This window comes from Suricata suricatta, chromosome 3 (assembly GCF_006229205.1).
Source record: "Suricata suricatta isolate VVHF042 chromosome 3, meerkat_22Aug2017_6uvM2_HiC, whole genome shotgun sequence".
Lineage (NCBI taxonomy): Eukaryota > Metazoa > Chordata > Mammalia > Carnivora > Herpestidae > Suricata > Suricata suricatta.
This window is the reverse complement of record NC_043702.1, coordinates 90,702,393-90,722,511: the sequence shown is the minus strand read 5'-3', so window position 1 is coordinate 90,722,511 and position 20,119 is coordinate 90,702,393. Positions and strand designations below refer to the sequence as shown.

Here is a 20,119-nt window from a genome sequence, read left to right as displayed (position 1 = left end):
TGTCAACATAAGTATACCACTTTGTTTACAGTTCAGTAAAGTCTATTCTTACTGTAGTGCAAACAACTCTTCTTCCTGCAAAACTGAAACTCTACACCCATTAAACAATAACTCTCCATTACCGCTTTCTCCCCTACAGTCCCTGGCAACCACCGTTTTATTTTCTGTTGCTATGAATTTGACTACTCTGGGAACAGTAGTTTTACCATCACAAAGCTGGCAGTGAAAACCAGGAGCATGCTGCCAGGAGACTGGACTCAAAGAGAGGTGCAGGACAAAAAACGAAGGCTTACATAAATTTTAAAATTTGACAAGTAAGAGAGGGCAATATAAAATAACATACCAGAATAGCACTTTAAAACTTATCACTGTATAACAAATATATTGGAATTAGAATTAGATGACAGCCTTGGTAATTCTTAAGTAAGAACATGCTGGCATTTTGCCTTAAAAGTGTATTAATCCAATAATAAAATGCAAGTTTAAAAAAATGGTAGGCTTAGATAAAAATGAACAGAGAAATTCTGTATCCCTACTTATCCAAGACTGTGGTCCCAGGTTAAACAAGAAGTGGACAAATCAGAAATTTAATGAGGAATCCTAAAAATGAGACAGTCCTAACAGCACTAAGATAAATTCTCCAGATAAACTTCGCTAACTAGGCAAATAAAGACATGCACAGAGAGACTTGAGAGAGCTGGGTGAGAAGTGAAAGCTAAGGAATTCTTAAGAAATGACTGCAATTTTTAATGAGTACCTCAACCCACATACAATTCATAGGTAGAAAGTGGAACTCCTACAGGCTCAAGGTGTTTAAACAAAATCTCTATCCTAATCATTGGCTGACAACTATGCTATACAAAGATACTGTGCCTAGGAATGTAGACTAAAAACAAAAATAGAAATATAAAAACATTGAGCAGAGACATCTTTGTCAGCACACTATGGGAAACAAAGAACATAAAAAAATCTATATCTTATATATTACATAAAATGTACAGTTTCAATCAGAAATTACTAGACATACAAATAAACAGGGAGAAAAAAAATAAGTTCATAAAAAATAAGAGAGCCCAGATGCTGAATTTAGCACACTGAGAAACTGATGTAAATTTTATAAGTATGTTCAAAGAACTGAAGGAAAACATGAATATTATTCAACTAGGAAGTCTTCATAAAAATATACACAATAACAAAATGAAAATTCTAGAATTAAAAAGTATCATAACTAAGGGGAAAGAAAACATGAAGGAGCTTGTGGCAGGCATAATTCTAAGACGGTCCCATAAGACCCACTCCCTCTAATGTATACACCCTTGCACATACAGAGGAGTAAACAAAGGGTTCATAAAGAATAGCAGGGAAAAGGAATTAATGACAATAGCCATAAAAGATGGAGTATGCATTCCAAAAAAAGGACTAATGATTCATATATATATATATATATCAACTGGGAACTAGACTGCTAAAAACAACTGTTGGCCACAAGTTACTTTATAAATGGACAAAAGAGCATTCAGGTTGGAGGGAAGATGGAGACAAAGCAGACAGACCCTAAGCTCATCTAGTTCTACTACTACAAATAGGTAACTGTCGAATTGACAGATACCACAGAAATCGACCTAAAGACTGGCAGAACAAAGTCCACAATTATAGGTGTGGAGAAAAGGTTTGAGAGGGAAAGAGATCACAGTCACTGAGGTGGTGAGGGAGCCATGGTCACAGAAAAGGGTGAGAGACATTCTAGCAAACAGAGGAGCACACAGGGAATAGCAAATGGCTTGGAAAGGAAAAGTGGTTACCAGTGGGACTTAAAGCCTAGAATTTTAAAGGTCAGCAGGCTTGGCTCAAAGATAGAGCCTGGAAAGACAGTGGAGCTACTCCTGAAGAAAAGGCAGGGCAAACAGTCCACAGACATAGAGTGGAAACAGCAATCTGAAGAGCACCTGGCGCACACAGTGGGGAGGTTATTTACTCATCTTGAACTGTGTCCCAGAAAGAGGCAGTATTCACAGAGAGACTACTCCAGCAACAGAGGGACAGGCAGGCCCTTTTCCCCTCCCCTTCCCCTCAACATACATACAATCCCATACCTGCAGGAAGCAATGCAATGCCCACACTCATTACTTAACTTGCTTAGACCAAGCCCACAACCCACACTGCAGTGAAACTGTCCTTCCAAAGTCACTTCCCTTAACTCAGTTACAGAGTGGCAGGCACCATTTCCAGATGATGAGCCCAAACACCTGCCAACACTATGTCTCCCCACCCAGGAGTCGTGCACAGCCTCAGTTCTGGTGGCAGTGGTGAAAGGTCTCATTTCATAAGCAGACTAGAGCACACCTAGTTATAACTCACCACATTCAGGAAAGAGACCAAACAGTGCTGACAACAGGCAAAGAGAATGTCTGCAGATGACTGACCTGAGGTACAAAGGAGCCACAACACAACAGCAGAGTGTAAGCAGTATGCCCTGGAGATACTCCAGAAGCGCCAGGCTTTGCTGAGTAGGGAACACTACATTAGGGCACTACAGGACCTCTTCTTCATAAGGCCGTTACCTTCAAAAACAGGAAAGTAGCTGACATTTCTAACCCACCAAAGCAGACAAAGAAACTTAGACAAAATGAGAAAACAGGAGATTTTCCTAAATGAAAGAAAAGGAGATGGCGATTGCCAGATATTTAAGTGAGCCAAGCATAAGTAACATGCCTAATCGAGAATTTAAAGTAATGATCACAAAGATACTTACTAGACTTGAGAAAAGACTGGCAGACTTGAGTGAGATCCCTAACAGAAAGCTAAGGAATAATATTGCAAAGATAAAGGGTTCAATAAACAAAATAAGATACACAATTGATGGGATTAGCAGGCTGGAAGAAGAAAAGGAATAAATTAATGACCTAGAAAACAGAGGAATGGAAAGTAATCAAACTGAACAAAAGATTGGAAAAAAGAATTATGCAAAATAAAAATGAACTCAGGGAACCTCAATGACTCCATTATGTGTAAAAACACTTTTATTTTAAGAATCTCAGAAGAGAAAGAGAAAAGGGGGGGGGGAATAAATTTATTTGAAGTAATAATAACTTCCCTACTGTGGGAAAGGAATCAGATATCTGGATTCAGGAGGCACAGAGAACCCCTAACAAAATCAACAAAAGCAAACCCACGACAAGATACATTGTGATTAAATTAGCAAAATTTAGTTACAGACAATTTTAGAAGCAGCAAGACAAAAGAAGTCAGCAACATACAAGAGAAACCCCATAAGATTATTAGGCGCATTTTAAGCACAAACTTTCCAAGCTAGAAGGGAAATGCATGATATATTCAAAGTGCTGAATGGGGAAAATCTGCAGCCAAGAACGCTGTACCCAGCAAGACTGTCACTCAGCATAGAAAAAGACAGACTTTCCCAAACCAACAAAACTAAAAGAGTTCATGACAATTAAACCAACTCTGCAGGAAATATTACAGGGGACTAGGAATGGAAAGGAAAGACCACAAGTGACAACAGTAAGAAGTAGGAAACACAAAAAGCAATATAAGTTACTATTTTGATAAAAAAAAATCAGTCAAGAAACTCACAAAATAAAAGAGTATAAATGATGACACTATATACCTAAAACATGGGTAGGAAAGGAAGAAAGAATCGGTTCAAAAATAAATGATCATCGGGGCACCTGGGTGGTTCAGTGGGTTAAGCATCTCACATCAGCTCAGGTTATGATCTCATGGTCTGTGGGTTCGAGCACTGCGTCGGGCTCTGTGCTGACAGCTCAGAGCTTCTGCATTCTCCCTCTCTCTCTCTCTCTGCCCCTCCTCCATTCACCCACTCTCTCTCTCTCTCAAAAGTAAATAAACATTAAAAAAATTAAATGATAATAGGCTTAATATAGATTAATATTTACAGAAAAGTTTATTGATAAACCTAATGGTAACCACAAATCAAAAACCTGTAAGACATATGCAAGAATAAAGAAAAATAAATGCAAATATATCATTAAAGAAAACAAGCAAACTATAAACAAAGGATCAGAAAAAATCTTCAGAAACAACTAAGTAAGAAAATGGTAATAAATACATATCTATCAATAATTACTTTGAATAGACTAAACACTCCAGTCAAAAGACATTGGGTGATAAGAGGGGGGCACCTTTGTGGCTTAGTCAGTTGAGTGTCCGACTCTTGATTTCAGCTCAGGTCATGATCCCAGGATCAGGTAATTGAGCCCTGTATCACATTCCACACGGAGAGTCTAGCCTGCTTAAGATTCTATCTCTCTCTCCCTTTGCCCCTCCCCACTAATCATGCACTCTCTAAAATAAAAAAATGAGCGGGCAAGATGGCAGAGAAATAGGGAGCTCTGTAATTTTTACCCGCCCACATCTATCAAAGAGAGAAGGACTGAAGCCACAATACACTGATCTGCAAGAGTGGAAGGAAAACACACAGATTCCAGAAAGAAGACAACCTCAAAGGTGCCTGAGTGAGTGCGAACTGGGGAAATAAAAATGGGCTGGCCTCGTTGGTACAAAGGGGAGGGAGCCCCAGCCCAAGGCAGGGAGAGTGCGTGGAGCCCCAGAGAGACACGGGGAAGAGAAAGAGAGACTGAAAACTCTCATAGAACTGTCTCTAGAGAAGAGATAAAAAACTCGGCTGGGTCGGAGAGAGATACTGTCATCCCATATATAACTGCTGGGTGCGGGGAGAGAAATCCATCCTATCTTGCGGGCGCATTCTTCCTTGGGCTCAGTGGCAGTGGTACCAATGTCCGGTGGCGCCAGAAGAAAAAGCTCTCTCCCCCTACTCGATCCCAGCTAGGAAGCCAGCCACCAGCAGGAATACATCTCATCTTGAGTGGTAGCATTAAAGTGCATGGACTAGGATTTGGAAACGAGGAGGGGCTTGAAAAATAAAACTTGGCTCGCCGGCAGCATGGGGAGATTGGACTCAAAAGAGTGGCATGCAATGCTTGGTTTGAGCAGGGGTTGGGGCACTGCCATTCTCCCCCCCACAACCACCAAGGCAGGGACTCGGAGAGCAGCCAGCAGGACCTACGATGGAGGTGAGACCTACCTAAACAAAATCACACCCATCCACACAGGAGAGCTCCCTGGTTTTTTTCTTGACATCCAGATACATTTTCCTTTATCTCATTCTTATCTCTTCCTTCGGCTGGTTATACACTTTTAGACTGTGCGTTGTCTTTTGCTGTTTCAGCCGCCCCACCCCCTGCTGTGTTTGTCTTTTCTTCTTTTTTTCTTTCTTTCCCCTTTTGGTTTGCATGTTTGTTTGATTTCTCTGTGCATTCGTGTGCTTTTGTTCCCAGTGTGTTTGTCTGTCTGTTTTCATTTTCAGGGCTACCTCAAGAAATAAGCCAAAGTACACATGGTGGAGAGTCCCAAATATCACTAGGTAGGGAAATAAAATAATCAAAGGCACAACAAGAGAAATCGAGAGACACCATTAAAAGAACACTTCCTGAAACGACAAGCCCAGGACAATCAATGAGCCTCCTTTAATAAAGCAATACTAACAGGTGCACACTGCATAATGAGCTTTCAAAACTGACAAGAGATAGAAAGCCAGCCAAAATGACAAAACAACTCTCCTCTAATGAAATTCTAGGAAGAAGTCACAGCCACAGAACTGCTCAAAACAGATACAAGCATAACTGAACAAGAATTTAGAACAACTGTCATAAAATTAATCGCTGGGCTTGAAAAAAGCATTAGAGAAGCTATTGATACAAAGACTAGGGACCTTCAAAATAGCTATGATGAGTTTAAAAGAAAAGGCTATAAATGAGGTGCATAATAAAATGGAGGCGGCCACTGCATGGATTGAAGAGGCGCAGAGGAGAAAAGGTAAATTAGAAGACACAGTTATAGCAAAAGAGAAAGCTGAGAAAAAGAGAGAAATTGATACAGGAGGGAGGTGCCTGGGTGGCTCAGTTGGTTGAGTGTCTGGCTTCGGCTCAGGTCATAATCTCACGTTCGTGGGTTCAAGCTCTGCATCAGGCTCTGTGCTGACGAATAGCTCAGAGTCTGGAGCCTGCCTTCAGATTCTGTACCACACTCACTCTCTGACCCACTCCTGCTTGTACTGTCTCTCTCCTCTCTCTCTCTCTCAAAAATAAATAAGACATTAAAAAAAAACTATTTTAAAAAAATTGATACAGAAGCACGAAAGGAGAACTCGAGACCTGAGTGATACGATCAAATGGAACAATACCAGTATTATAGGAATTCCTGAAGAAGAAGAAAGAGAAAAAGGTCCTAAAGGGGTTCTTGATCAAATTATAGCAAAAAACATCCCCAATTTGAAGAAAGAAATAGACATTAAAATCCAAGACGTGCAGAGAAATTCCCTGACATAACTTGAATCGACCTTCAGCACAACATATCATAGTGAAACTGGCAAAATATAAAGAGAGAATTCTGAAAGCAGCTAGGCATAAAAGGGCCCTAATATACAAAGGGAAACCTATCAGAGTGGTTACAGACCTAGCTAACAAAAAATTGGCAGGCCAGAAAGGAATGGCAGGAAATCTTCAATGTGATGAACAGAAAAAAAAAAATGCAGTCAAGCATCCTTAATCCGGCGAGGCTGTCATTCAAAATAGGAGAGATAAAGGTGTTCCCAAATAAAAATTGAGAGAATTCATCACCACCAAACCAGCTCTACAAGAAATCCTAAGAGGGATTCTATGAGGGAAATGTTGCAAGTAATACCAGGTACCAGAGATACCACTACAAGCATGAACTCTACAGAGAACACAATGAATCAAAACCCACATTTAAAAATAATAACACTGAATGTAAATGGACTGAATGCTCCAATCAAACAACATATCCATAGCAGAACTGATAAAAAAAACAAAATCCATCTATTTGCTGCCTACAAGAGACTCATTTGAGACCTGAAGACACCTTCAGATTGAAAATAAGGGGATAGAGAAATACCTATCATGCAAATGGAGGTCAACAGAAAGCTGGAATAGCCATACTTATATTGGACAAACTGGACTTTAAAGTAAAGGCAGTAACAAAAGACGAAGAAGGACATTATATAATAATTACAGGGTCTCTCCATCAGGAAGAGCTAACAATTATAAACATCTATGTGCCAAGTTTGGGAGTACCCAAATACACAGAACAATTAATCACAAACAGAAATAATCTTATGGACAAGAATGGGCTAATTGCAGGGGATTTTAATACTCCACTTACAGCAATTGATACTTCAACCAGATAGAAAATCACTAAAGAAACAAAGGACCTGAACGACACATTGGAACAGATGGAACTGATAGATATATTTAGAACTCTGCATTCTGAAGCAAAGGAATTCACCTTCGTCTCGAGTGCACATGGCACATTCTCCAAGATAGATCACATACTGGGGCATAAAGCAGCCCTCCATCAATATAAACAAACTGAGTTCATACCAAGCAAACTTTCAGATCACAATGCTATGAAACTTGAAATCAATCACAGGAAGAAGTCTGGAAAACCCCCAAAAATGTGGAGGTTAAAAACTGCCCTACTTGGGCACCTGGGGGGCTCAGCTGGTTGAGCATTTGGCTTCGGCTCAGATCATGATCTCACGGTTCATGGATTCGAGCCCTGCATCAGGCTTTGTGCTGACAGCTAGTTCAGAGCCTGGGGCCTGCTTCAGATTCTGTGTCCCCTTCTCTCTCTGACCCTCCCCTACTCATGCTGTCTCTCTCTCTCTCAAAAATAAATAAAACATTAAAAAAAATTAAAAAAAAACCCCACCCTACTAAAGATTGATTGGGCCAATCAGGCAATTAGAGAAGAAATAAAAAATATATGGAAACAAATGAAAATGAAAATACAACAATCCAAACTCTCTGGGACACAGCAAAGGCAATGCTAAGAGGAAAGTATACAGCAATCCAGGTGTATTTCAACAAACTAGAAAAAGCGCAAATTGAAATTACAACAGAGCACCTAAAGGAATTAGAAGGGGAGCAGCAAGAACATGCCAAACCAGCAGAAGAAGAGAAATAATAAAGACCAGGGCAGAAATAAACAATATAGAATCCAAAAAAAACCCCAAAAATAAAAAACAGTTGAACAAATCCATGAAACCAAGACTTGGTTTTTTGAAAAAATAAACAAAATTGATAAACCTCTAGCCAGGCTCTTCAGAAAAAAAGAGGGAACACCCAAAAAGACAAAATCATGAATGAAAATGGATCTACTACAACCAATCCCTCAGAAATACAAGCAATCATCAGAGATTACTATGAAAAATTATATACCAACAAACTGGACAATCTAGAAGAAATGGACAAATTCCTAAACATACATGCACTACCAAAATTCAAATGGGAAGAGATAGAAAATCTGAACAGACCCATAACCAGTGAAGAAATAGAATCAGTTATCAAAAATCTCTCAATGAATAAGAGACCAGGCCAGATGGCTTCCCAGGGAAATTCTACCACACATTTAAAGCAGAGTTAATACCTATTCTTTTCAAGCTACTCCAAAAAATAGAAATAGAAGGAAAACTTCCAAACTCATTCTATGAAGCCAGCATCACTTTGATTCCCAAACCAGAGACTCAACAAAAAGAACTACAGGCCAATATCCTTAATGAATACAGATGCAAAAATACTCAACAAGATACTAGCAAATTGAATTCAACAGCATATACAAAGAATTATCCATCATGATCAAGTGGGATTCATTCCTGGGTCACAGGCCTGGTTCAATATTCGCAAATCCATCAATGTGATACATCACGTTAACAAAAGAAAAGACAAAAACCATACGATCCTGTCGATAGATGCAGAAAAAGCATTGGACAAAATACAGCATCCTTTCTTAATAAAAACCCTCAAGAAAGTTGGGATAGAAGACCTCCAAACCTCCAAAAAAGGTTACTTTGTAGGCTAAAACCAAGCCTCAGCAAATTCAAGAAGACTGAAGTCATGACAAACATCTTTTCCAACTACAATTGTATGAAACTGGCTGAAGTATTCAACTACAGGAAAAGAATTTGGAAAAAACAAATACACATGAAAGTTAAATAACATGATGCTAAACAATACATAGGTCAACCAGGAAATCAAAGAAGAAATTAAAAAGTATATAGAAACGAAGGAAAATTAAAACACAATGGACAAATACTTTTGAGATAAAGCAAAAGTGGTTCTAAGAGGGAAGTTTATAGCAAGAAGGCCTACCTCCAAGAACCAGTAAAATCTCAAATAAACTGCCTAACCTAACACCTAAAGGAGCTAGGGAAAGAAGTCTTCTGCTGCTTTTGGTGCTGTTGTGTGCTCATTCAGTGTGGAACTCATACGTCTTTTGTGAAATGACAGCTGAGGAGACTCCAGGTCTCACCATGGCTGACAAAAAGCCCAAGGAAGGTGTCAAGACTGAGAGCAATGGTCACAGCAATTTGAAGATCATAAGGAGGAATGGTTCTGCAGGGCAGTTTAGGATTAAGAGATATCACTACATAACCTAATGAAAGATTATTGTGAACAACAAGTTTTGTCAATGAGGCCGATCAGATTCCAATTTAATGGACAGCCAATCAATGAAACAGATACACCTGCACAGTTGGACATGGAGGATGAAGATAAAATTAATGTGTCCCAGCAGTTGACAGGAGATGTTTACTAAAAAGGGATCCTGCTACTTTACTCCACAACTCTGTTCCTCCATACCAAGAGGACAGTCTCAGAAAACCACAATTTGCCTCCACCATACCCTGATTACTATAGTATAGTTTTCTCTATTTCTTCATTTTTCCTTTCCCCATTCCTTTATTGTACAGTAACTGTGTATATGCACAAGCATTTTGCATTTTTTTAACTAAAAGGCCAATGGTATATTTTGATCAGCATCAAATGGAGATGAGATGGGCAAAAATACTGGTTCTATAAAAATACCCCCCTTTCCCATTAGTGGCATGCTCATTCAACTCTCATCTTTATATCCCAGTAAATTATTTTGCTCTTAACAAAGAAAGAGCAACATAAAAATCCTTGTTTACCTTGTTTGAAGAATTTTAATGTTTTTTATTTCTCATTGTATTTTACAACTTTTTTGTACATAGCTATTACATGTAGGGCAATCTATCTTTAAGTAGGGATAAATTACTCTAAAAGAAATCCCTCATAGCTACTTTTCCCTTCAAATCAAGTGTCTTTTTGTTTAAATAAACTTCATGTTAAAAAAAATCAAACCAGCAAAAGGAGGGAAATAATAAAGAAGAGAGCAGGAATAAATGAAATAGAAACAAAAAATACAATAGAACAGGTCAATGAAACTAAGGGCTGATCCTTTGAATAGATCAACAAAACTGTTAAACCTTTACCCAAATTCATCTATAAAAGAGAGGACTTAAATAAATAAAATCAGAAATTAAGGAGAAGAAATACCAACACCGCAGAAGAAATAACACCAACACAAACATCCAAGACAGAATATTAGGGAAAAATATATGTCAAGAAATTGGCCAGCCTAGATAAAATGGATAAATTCTTAGAAATATAAAATACCAACACTGAAACACACACAAAGAATAGAAAATTTGAACAACCAATAACTAACAAAGATATTGAGTCAGTAATTAAAAAACTCCCAACAAACAAAAGCCCTGGACCTGATGGCTTCACAGGAAATTCTACAAAATAGTTACAGATGACATAATACTTATTCTTCTCAAACTATTCCAAAAAATATAATAGGAAGTTCATTCTATGAGGTCATCATCACCCTGATACCAAAACCACATAAAGACATCACTAAAAAAGAGAACTACAGACCAATATCCCATATTGGTGGATAGATGGAAAAATCCACAACAAAATACTGAATTCAATGATATATTTTAAAAAATTCACCATGATCAAGTGGCATTTATTCCTGAGTTTCATGGGTGGCTGAAAATTTCCAAACCAATCAGCATGACATACCATGTTAATAAAAGAAAGGATAAGAACTATATGATCATTTCAGTAAATGCAAAAAAAAAAAAAAAAAGCATTTAACAAAGTACAACAGTCATTCGTGATAGAAATCCTCAACAAAGTAGGTAAACAGGGAATATATCTCAGAATAATAAAGGCCATACATGAAAACCCATACCTAACATCATCCTCACTGGGGAAAACCTGAGAGCTTTTCCCTTAAGTTTAGGATCAAGATAAGGATGCCCAATCTCGCTACTTTTATTCAATCTAGTACTGGAAGTCCTAGCCTCAGCAATCAGACAACAAAAAGAAATCAAATGCATCCAAATCAGTAAGGAAGAAGTAAAACCCTCACTATATGCAGATGACATAATACTATTCAGAGAAAACCCAAAAGACTCCACCAAAAAAACCATTACAACTAATATATGAATTCAGTAAGTCATAGGATACAAAACCAACATACAGAATTTTTTTGCATTTCTATACACCAATAATTAAGCAACAGCAAAGAAATTTAAAACACAATCCCATTTACAATTGCACCAAAAATAATAAGATACCTGAATATAAACCTATCCAAAGAAGTGAAAGAATGGTACTCTGAAACCATAAAACATTGATTAAACAAATTGAAGATAACACAAATAAATGAAAGACATGCCATTCCCATGGACTGGAAGAACAAATCGTCAAAATATCTATACTACCCAAAGCAATCTTCACATTTAATGCAACCCCATCCAAATACCAACAGAATTTTTCACAGACCCGAACAAACAATCCTAAAACTTGTATAGAACCACAAAAAATCCAAAATAGACAAGGCAATCTCAGAAAAGCAAAGATGGAGGCATCACAATTCCAGACTTAAAGTTATATTACAAATCTGTAGTAACCAAAATGACATGGTACTGGCACAAAACAGACTGATCAATTTAACAGAATACAAAATCCAAAAATAAACCCCTCACAATTTTATGGTCAGTTAATCTTTGATAAAGAAGGCAAGAATATCCAATGAGAAAAAGAAAGTTTCTTCACCAAATGGTGTTGGGAAAACTGGACAGCAACATACAAAAAAAAAAAAAAAAAAGAAAGTAAACCACTTTGTTACATTATATATGAAAATAAATTCAAACTGGATTAAAGACCTAAATGTGAGACCTTAAACTATAAAAATCTTAGAAGAGAACATAGGCAGTAACTTTTCTGACATTGGCTATAGCAACTTTTTTCTAGATATGTCTCCTGAGACAAGGGAAAACAAAAGCAAAATTAAACTTTAGGATTATATCAAAATAAAAAGCTTCTGCACAGCAAAGGAAAATAGTCAACAAAACTAAAAGGCAATATATGGAATGGGAGGAGGTATTTGCAAAAACATATCTGATAAAGTTTTAGTATCCAAAATACATAAAGACTTTTAAAACTCAAAGTCCAAAAAACAAATAATCCAGTTAAAAAACAGAAAGAAGACCTGAATGGATATTTCTCCAAAGAAGACATACAGATGGCCAACAGACACATAAAACGTTGTTCAACATCACTGATCATCAGGGAAATGTAAATCAAAACTACAATGAGATATCACCTCACAATTCTCAGAATGGCTAAAATCAACAATACAAAAAAACAACAGGTGTTGGTGAGGATATGGAGAAAAAAGAACACCTATCAACTATCTCACCTTGTTAGTGGGAATGCAAACTGGTGCCGCCACTGTGAAAAATAGTATGGGGAGTCCTCAAAAATTTCAAACTACAATTAAACCTATAATCCAGCAATTGCACTACTTAGTATAGACCCAAAGAACATGAATTGAAAGGGATACATGCGCCCTGATGTTTATAGCAGCATAATTTACAATATCCAAGACTTGATAAATGGATAAAGATGTGATATTTATCTACAATAGAATTTTAGTCAAAAGAAAGAATGAAATCTTGTCATGTGCAACAACATGGATGGATCGAGACAGTAAGCAAAATAAGTCAGTCAGAGAAAGACAAATACCATATGACTTAACTCATATGTGGGATTTAAGAAACAAAACAAATGTGCAAAGGGGACAAGCAACAAACCAAGAAACAGACTCTTAACTATGGAGAACAGACTCAGAGTTTCGGTGGCGGGGGGAAGGGGGAGAATGGGTTAACCTGGTGTGGGGATTAAGGAGTGCACTTGTGATCGGTACCTGGTGTTGTATGGAATTGTTGAAACACTATATTGTATGCCTGAAATTAACATTTAACACTGTATGTTAAATACTGGAACTAAAACAAAAACTTTTTTAAAAAGCTTTAAAAAGTACATGGAAAATTTTATAAAGTGTGGTGTGTGGGAAGCAAACTAATATTTTAGCTAAAATATTTTCATATATGTAAACATGGACATGAAAACCATAGCTAACAGTGGCAGACTGTATTGTCTAAAAATGACTGCCCCGATATGTTCCATTACACATATGCTCTTCTTGCAAGGTGATGTTGACTCTTCTCCTGAAGTTACGTGGGCTACAGCCAAAATAATACTAGGTGACTTTTGAGGTTATTATAAAAGGGGCTAGAGCTTCTGCCTATTTCTCTAGGAATGCTTGTTCTTACAATTCAGTCACCATGCTCTGAGGGTTTGAAGAAATCCTAGCCAAGAGCCTGAATCAAGTGAATATGTGACAAAAAAAGCCTTCAAGATAACTACAGGCTTGGTGCTGCCTGACTGCAACTGCAGGCAGACCTTGAATGAGAGCTGCTTAGCTGAGCCTCACCACACCTCTGAACCATTAGAGATAATAAAACAGTAACTGCTATTATAAGCTACCAAGCTTTGTGGCAATTTATCACATAGCAATAGATAATCCAAATAATAACAATCAGTTAGTACCTAATCTGTGCTCAGTAACTGTGCCAACTGCTGTACCATTATCACTTTATTTCACCCACACAACTATTTAATGAGTAGGGGCTATCATTATCCACGTTTTGTAATGAGCAAAATGAGATTAAAAGAGGTTAAATGAGGCCACAGTAAATAGTAGAGCTGATGCTGAAACAAAGAACTCCCTCACTCCAAAGTTTTTTGCAATAGAAATTTTCTATGACTATAATAATAATAATAACTCATTTACTGAGAGCTTAGATGTCCATCACTTTTTGTAGCACTTCACATGCACTCTTTTAATTCTCACAAACATCCTATAGAATGTATTACTACTATTTTCCTTTTATAGATTAGAAAGTTGAAACAGAGAAAAGTAACTTGCCCAAAGTTAAACAGTCTAAGGGCCACCATTTAAACTGAAGCAATAAAGCTTCAGAGCCTTTTCCTATTGCTTTTTATATTATTTGTACAATTATACAAAGAGTTCCAGTTAAAATGGAATAACAGAGACTAGGTTTATCCTTCTTTCTAAACAACCAAAAAACCCCACACAATATCATTAAAACAATGGTTTTTAAGATATTGCACAGGATCCAACATAGGGTAGTAATTTCTGAAAGCCCGATCAACGGACATGAAGCGTACTAGTGCCAAAGGTTACTGCCTGGAGAGAGCTTCCAAGAGGAACCCAGGTACAGCCTGGTAGTCTCCATAGTCTCCTGACCTGAGGAGAGGATACTGGGATTCTGGGGAGACCAAGATTAATTTCATGTGCTGAAGGTCACCTGGGTGGCTCAGTCAGTTAAGCAACCAGCTCTTGATTTCAGCTCAGGTGGTGATCTCACAGTTCATGAGTTCATGCCCCACATCGGGCTCTGCACCATTATCACAGAGCCTCCTTGGGATTCTCTGTCTCCCTCTCCCTGTGACCTTCCAACATGCACGCACGCTCTCTCTCTGTTTCTCTCTCTCAAAAAGAAATAAACTTAAAAAAATTTTTTTCATACAGCTGTTTGAATAAAGAAAAGGAAAGAGCTGCCCAGAGAGACTTCCAAACATCTACAGAGGGTCCCCTCTTTGACTAAGTACTGATCAGGCCTTGCATGAATCCAATGAAACACTCACTTGAAATATCTGAGAGAATAATCTCCACACCAGCAATAGTTCTTACAATTCATGCAATATTGTGTACTCGAAAGGGTCCTGTTTATAGTAAGGCAAAATTAGCCCTACATTCATCACGGCTTTAGTCCTACTTGACAAAATTTTTTTAAAAGTCCTAAAAAGATCAAACTATTTCTAAATAAACTAGCTATGTCCTAGAACAAGTTTCAAAAATATTCATGAGAGGGGCACCTAAGTGGCTCAGTCAGTTAAGTGTCTGACTTTTGGCTCAGGTCATGATCTCATGGTTCTTGGGTTCAAGCCCTGCATCAGGCTCTGTAGTGACAGCTCAGAGCCTGGAACCTGCTTTAGATTCTGTGTCTCCCTCTTTCTCTGCCCCTCCCCCACTTGCACCCTGTCTCTCAAAAATAAATAAACATTAAAGTGGATGGACCTTGAGGGTGTCATGCTGAGTGAAGTAAGCCAGGCAGAGAAGGACAGAAACCATATGTTTGCACTCATAGGTCTAGCAGGAAAACAGGAGAGACCTAATGGAGAACCAGGGGGGAACGGAGGAGGGAGAGAGAGTTGGGGAGAGAGAGGGATGCAAAACTTGAAAGACTATTGAATGCTGAGAATGAACTGAGGGTTGAGGGGGAAGGGGGAGGGGGGAAAAGAGGTGGTGGTGACGGTGGAGGGCACTTAAGGGGAAGAGCACTGGGTGTTGTATGGAAAACAATTTGACAATAAAATATTATGGAGGAAAAAAAATTTTTTTAAATATTCATAAGAATATAAAAATATCTAATATTAACATGCCTCTATCTGTCAAAATACATACTTTGGAGATTTTTGTTTTGTCATTACTTTTTGTTAGAACGGCAGTCATCCATATGTTAATTATGGTAAGCTTGGCTACAGTCACAAATAGACCTTAAAGTGTGTAAGTAAAAGAATTTATTTCTTAATCATACAGTTATACGACAAGAGTGTTTCTAGTTGGTAAGCACCTCTTTTCCATGTGGTTAACTCAGGGACACAGGCCCTTGGAGGATTTGTCATTACCTAGCATTTCCATCTGGCTGGCAGAAGGGGAAAGTGAAGGAACACATTCAGAAAGCCGGTTTTACTAATATTTCATTGACTAGAATTAAGTCACATGGCCTAGCTTTTACCTGTAACTAAGGTGAGGAAATGTATCCAGGTGTATGTTTACCCAAGAAGAAAAGGAAACGGATCTGGAGTGAACAGCTATTGGTTTTGTCACAGCCATTCTGTTAAAGCACTTTTTAAAACAATCTATTTTTAGAGGAAAGATGGGAGGAGCTTTGTGGCAGATTTTGTCAATCTACTTAATCTTCTGGGTGACAGAGTTCTCATTCATCTTGGAGTGTTCCACCTAAGGCTTTGTGATCTTTCCAAGGAATCTAGAAAGCCACACTTACTGAATGATCTGAAATTAGACCGTTTCTTATATGATTCCTGGCAAAGATTTTTGGGTTGGTAGGATGTACAGAAGTGAGGTAAACAATCTTCCTATAGAACCTCACAGACTATTGATGGTCTCTGAGTGTCTCTCTCTCTCCTTAAGGTTTATGTTTTTAAAATAAAACTATTTTGTTCACTTAATTTGTTTTTGAGAGAGTGAGAGTACAACCTGGGGCAGGGCAGAGAAAGAGGGAGAGAGAGAATCCCAAGCAGGCTCCACACTGTTAACACAGAGCCTGACAAAGGGCTTGATCCCACCAAATGTAAGGTCACAACCTGAGCCAATGTGAAGAGTCAAACACTCAACTAACAGAGCCCATGCACACCTCTCTCTGAGTCTCTTTCTGATTCAGTAATATGCCACCTCTACCATTCGAACACCTTTCAAATGGTCCCTAGCTTTTGAAACACAAGACAAAAAGGGGCAAGTTTGGGGGGAAAAAAAATCACTAAATCCAGTATTTTTAAATTGAGATACAATTCACATACTATAAAATTCAGTATTTTAAACTGTACAATTCAGTGATTTTTAATATAGTCACAAAGTAGTACAACTATGTAATTCCAGGAAATTTTATATAAATGCAGTCATATGTTACCTTTTGTCTGGCTTCATTAACTCAGTTATGTTTCCAAGATTCACCCATGTTGTAAACTGTATCAGTATTTCATCCACTTTGCAGATGAATGATACTCCATTGTATGGATATGTAACTTTCATTCATGAATTCATCAGTTGATAGGCATTTGGCTTGTTGAGATACACATGGTGACACATATATCTTTTCAAGTTAGTGTCTTCATTTCATTTGGATAAACTCTCAGAAGTGAAGTGGAATTCCTTGAATATATGGTAGTTCTATTTTTAATGTTTTGAGGAACCTCCATACTATTTTCCATAGTGATGGTATGGGAATTTACATTCCCACCAACAGTGTACATGGTTCTCTTTTCTCCACATCCTCACCAATACTAGTTACTTCTGGTCATTCTGATTGTAGATTCCAAATGTGAGGTGGTTTTGATTTGCATTTCTCTGCTGATCAGTGATTTTCATGTGTTTGTTGGCCATGTGTCTATGTCTTCTTTGATAAAATGTCTATTCAGATATTCCACCCATTTTTAATCAGATTATATGTTTTTATATTAAGTTTTATGAATTCCTTATATATTTTGGATATTAACCCCTTATCAGATATATGATGTGAAAGTATTTTGTCCCATTTAGTAGGTTATCTTGTCATTTAGTTGATGGTTTCCTTTGCTGTGCAGAATGGTTTTTTTTTAATTTTTTTTTTTTTTTTTGAGAGAGAAGGAGAGAGACAGTACGAGTGGGGAAGGAGGAGAGAGGGCGGGAGATACAGAATCTGAAGCAGGCTCCAGGCTCTGAGCTGTCAGCACAGAGCCGAACATGGGGCTCAAATCCACAAATCGCGAGATCATGACCTGAGCTGAAGTCAGACACTTAACCAACTGAGTCACTCGGCGCCCCTTAGGGTTTAACTTTTATATAGACCCACTTATTTATTTTTGCTTTTGTTGTGTATGTTTTTGGTGTCAGATCCAAAAAATCAATGCCAAGTGCAATGTCATGGAACTGACTGCCTATGTTTTCTTCTAGGAGTTTTATTTCTTATGTTCAAATCTTTAATCCATTTTAAGTTATTTTTTTTTACATGGTATAATAGAGTGGTCCAGTTTTCCCAATACTAACAGAAACTCTCATTTTCCCAATGTATATATTTATTCTTTTATAGTAGATTAATTGACCATATGTTTGTGGGTTTATTTCTGGGCTCTATTCTGTTCCATTGACCTATGTGGCTGTTACTTATGCAAGTACTATACTATTTTGATTACATAGCTTTGAAATACAGTTTGAAATCAAGGAATGTGATGCTTCCAGCTATATTCTTCTTTTCTCAAGATTGCTTTGGCTACAAACTACCTTTTGTAGTTTCATACAAATTTTAGGATTGTTTTAACTCTGTGAATAATGCCATTGAAATTTTGATAAGAACTGCACTGAATCTATAGATTGCTTTGGGGAATATGGACATTTTAACAATACTGATTCTACTAATATATGAGCATGAAATATCTTTCCATTGGTATGTGTCTTAAATATCTTTCTTTAATGTCTTACAGTTTTCAGCATAAAGGTCCTTCACCTCTTTGGTTAAAGTTATTCCTAGGTATTTTATTCTTTTTGATGCAATTGTAAATAGGATTGTTTTCATAATTTCTCTGAGACTTCACTCTTAGTATATAGAAATGCAACAGATTTTTGTATACTGATTGTGTATCCTCTTACTTTACTGAATTCATTGATTGGCTCTAATACTGTCCTGTAGTCTTTAGAGTTTCCTATATATAACATCATTTCACCTGTAAAGAGCAACAATTTTATTTCTTCTTCTTTAATTTGCAGGCTTTTATTTTCCTCTTATATCTTTGTTCTAGCTAAGACCTACAACACTATGTTGAATAAAGTGGCAAGAGTGGGCATCCTTCCATTATTCCTGATATTAGAGAGAAAGCTTTCACTTTTTCATCAATGAGAATGATGTCAGCTCTTGGCTTGTCATATATGGCCTTTATTATCTTCACGTATATTCCCTCTATACCCGCTTCATTGCCATTTTTTTTACTTTTCAAAATTTTATTTAAATTCTAGTTAGTTAAAATAAAGTACAATATTGGTTTTAGGAGTAGAATTCAGTGATTCATCACTTACAAAAAACACCCAGAGCTCATCATAACAAGTGCCCTCCTTAATAACCATCACTCATCTGGCCCAGGCCCCACCCACTGCCTCCATCAATCCTCTGTGCGCTCTCTCATTTATTTGTTAGAGAGAGAGATAGAGCGCAGGTGGGTGAGGAGGAGAGAGGGAGGCACAGCATCCGAAGCAGGCTCCAGGCCCTGGGCAGTCAGCAGAGAGCCCAACACAGGGCTTGAACTCACAAACTGTGAGATCATGATCTGAGCAGAAGACAGATGCTCAACCAACTAAGCCACTCAGATGCCCCTGGTTGCTCTCTATCTTGAAGAGTTTCTTACAGTTTGTTTTCTGTCTCTTTTTCCCTCCTCCCCTATTTTCATGTTTTGTTTCTTAAATTCTATATGAGTGAAATCATATGGTGTTTGTCTTTCTATGACTAATTTTGCTTAGCATAATATACTCTAGTTCTATCCATATTGTTGCAAATGGCAAGACTTTATTCTTTTTTATGCCTGAGTAATATTCTATTGTACATAAATACCACATCTTCTTTACCCATTCATCAGTCAGTGGACATTTGGGCTCTTTCCATAGTTTGGCTCTTGCTGCTATAAATATCGGGGTCCATGCACCCCTTCAAATCTGTATTTTTGTACCCTTTGGGTAAATATTTAGTAGTGCAATTGCTGGATCATACAGTAGTTCTATTTTTAACTTTCTGAGGACCCTCCATACTATTCTCCAGAGTGCCTACACCAGTCTGCATTCCCACAAACAGTGCAAGAGGGTTCCCCTTTCTCTGCATTCTTGCCAACACCTGTTGGTTCTTGTGTTGTTAATTTTAGCTATTCTGACAGGGGTGAGGTGGTATTTCATTGTGGTTTTCATTTGTATCTCCCTGATGATGAATGCCGTTAAGCATCTTTTCATGTGTCTGTTAGCCATCTGGAAGTCT

At 37.7% G+C, this 20,119-nt stretch overlaps 1 protein-coding gene and 1 pseudogene across 1 annotated transcript in view; one reads left to right on the top strand and one right to left on the bottom strand.

The window, feature by feature from the left end:
- The window catches only part of ZRANB3 (zinc finger RANBP2-type containing 3), a 281,276-nt gene that overhangs the window by 198,088 nt on the left and 63,069 nt on the right, over positions 1–20,119 (bottom strand). The gene's annotated exons all lie outside the window — the stretch shown is intronic.
- Positions 9,389–9,672, top strand: LOC115287870 (annotated as a pseudogene).